The sequence below is a fragment of the Alligator sinensis genome, unplaced genomic scaffold (genome assembly GCF_000455745.1).
Source record: "Alligator sinensis unplaced genomic scaffold, ASM45574v1 scaffold1066_1, whole genome shotgun sequence".
NCBI lineage: Eukaryota > Metazoa > Chordata > Crocodylia > Alligatoridae > Alligator > Alligator sinensis.
In genome coordinates, this window is record NW_005842854.1 from 425,349 (window position 1) to 428,141 (window position 2,793).

Below are 2,793 nucleotides of genomic sequence, written 5' to 3' on the forward strand. Positions count from 1 at the left end.
GTGTGTGGGGGGGGAGGGGGTGGGGGGTGCCTGGTGGCACTAGGAGAAACTGTCCAGGCACTAGGGCTACAGCAGAGCAGGGGAACCACGCGGGGGGACACGCCTGCCCCTCCAGTTGGGGAAGAGGGCAGGGGGGAGAGGCAGTGGGGTCCTTCAGGGGCAACAGAGAGCTGCATGGCTGGGCTGGTGGTACCTGGGCTGGTACCTATGCTTGCAGGGGTGGGGCAGTTGGGAGACACTGCAAGGCAGGAAACAGGAGGCCATGAGTTGGGAGTGACGGGCACCGGCAGGGCTGGGGGGGCTGTGGCTTGGAAGTGAGGGGCATCAGGAAGGGTGGGGAACTGTGGTTTGGGAGCACAGGGCACAGGCAGTGACAGTGGGCTGTGGGTTGGGAGTGAGGAGCAGGGGCACGGCATGGACATATCACAGCCCCCCTCCCCATAATTATATTATCCCCTTCTTCCCTGACAGCTGTCCTCTTTTTTGAAACTGGAGATATGGCAACCCTAGATTGGTCCCACATGCTAGAACTGCCTTAAGGGCCAGTCCTGAGCAGGCACCACATTCAGGGTGCTCTCTGGACCAGCCCTGTGTGCTGCTTGCAGTGCATGCACTGGCTCCAGCCAGCCCTGCATACTGCATGTCCTGGCCCTTTGTACAGGACATGGCACATAGGGCCAGTCTGGAGTGCATGTGATGTGGCATGTAGAACTGTTTTGGGGAACATGCTATATGCCGCGTGTGGGCTGATCTGGGGTATGCTGCATGTGCTGCCTATGCTGGAAAAGCCCCATGTGCTGGCTTTGGCATGCAGGGCTGGTCTGTGGGCTTGATTTGGACTGGCCCTGGATCCAGCACATAGGGCTAGTCTGGCATGGATGCTGTGTGCAGTGTGTGTCCCAGGCCAGTCCACATGCTACATTCAATGTGCACTGGCTCCAGCTCCTGTGCCCTGCAAGCAGCATGCACCAGCCAGAGCCTGGTACAGCACTCAGCACCCACGGCTGGCCTGGGGCATGTGCTGCATGTGATACCTGCACCAGACTGGCCTTGTGCACAGATGGGGCCAGTCTGTGGGGTTACAGGGCCAGCAGGTGCTTCATGCAGCTCAACGATCTGAGATCCACAGGCGGCATGGCAGCATGGCAGCATGGCAGGCCGGATGACAGGCCCCTGAGCCATACCTTTGACTCCTTTGGTATAAATCATTCAAAACTCAAACCTTCACTATGTTGAGTGGTTCTTGTGAATCCCTGAATACATCCACATTTTCAGTATAGCTAGGACATGAGGGAATTTGGCACCTTGGCAAAGGCAGCCAGGACCTGACCATGCTTGGGTCCTTATTTTATCTGGAGTGTTCCTTGCAATAGCAGTGTTGCCAGCTCTTGTGATTTAATCATGAAACTTTGATAGTTGGTGATTTTCTTAGTCTCAGATGTCAGAATGAAGAAACAGCAGATAATATTCAGCTTCCTTTTTTAAAGCATATTTTAGCTCCCTTGGTTGCAGAGAGATGGTTGAACTCATGACATGAATGTACACAATTGGCTCAGAAATGAGAAGAGAAAATAAATGGAACCCACAATTCATCATTTCTTTTAATCGTATTTTTAAGACAATCTCTTGAGTTTGTTGGCCTGGGTAATGACTTATGAATGTCTGAGGTTGGCAGGACTGAAACAGGGAATCTCAGGAGACCTGTTGTAGGGTTTTATATTCTTCCTGTTGGAAATGGTATCCAATAACATTTCTAACTGCCACATCCTTTAAATTTATTGTAAAATATGTAGAGAGAGATACCCATGTGCTCCTATGACTCTTACTTACTCTCATCTCCCTCCAAATGTTTGTTGAAATTACTTGTTGTAATGAAAGGTGATTTGTTTACAATGCATAAATACCTTCATGGGAAGACAACCCTGGATACTAAAGAGAGGAGAAAGCCTGAACAAGAATCAATGTCTGGAAACCAGAAAAACTAAAATTACAAATGGGGAACATGTTTTTACCAACGAATTATTAGGCACAGAAATAAAATGTTCCAAGGAAAAAGAAGGCTCTCTTGATAGCTTCAAATCAACACTGGATATCCTTCTGGAAGATATAATAACGTGCAGTTGACTAGGATGTAGGGATACCTGGGTAAAATTCCATGGCCTGCGTTATATAGGAGGTCAAATTAGAAGATCAAAAGCATTGTTTACCAAACTTTTGATACCTGGGGTGTATTTTTTTTCTGGATAAAAATTGGTGGCACACTTTACTCTTACATCTGAAAAGGTCTGTGTGTGTGTATATGTGTGTGCGTATATATGCATGCATGTGTGTGCACGTGTTTTTTTTTCCCAAAACATATAGTATATTCCATTCCCCTGCCAGAGGAAATCACACCGGTGCTGAGATGTATTGTTAAAAAAAAGTAACACTAAAAAAAAAGAGTGATGTTCTGCTCTGTCCATTGTCTGTCCCTCAGGGGGCATGCCCAGCTGTTGAGGTTGCTCCAGAAGGATCTTACATGCTGGCAACTACCCCCACGGCCCCTCCTCTCTGGAAGTGTGGGAGGAGTGGATGGGATGAGACAGGTTGCAAAGCGAGACGCTATCAGTGTGTCTGCCCATCTGCTCACAGCAGTGTGCTGCTGGGAGCCTGAGGGCTCCAGCGCAGGGGCTGTCTGGGGTAGGGAAGGGCAGGGGAAGGGCAGGGGAAGGCAGTAGTAGCAGCAGTCCCCAGAGGAGCTGGCACATGGGCTGCTGGAGTAGCTGGGGCAGGTGCAGGGTGCTGGGCAGGGGA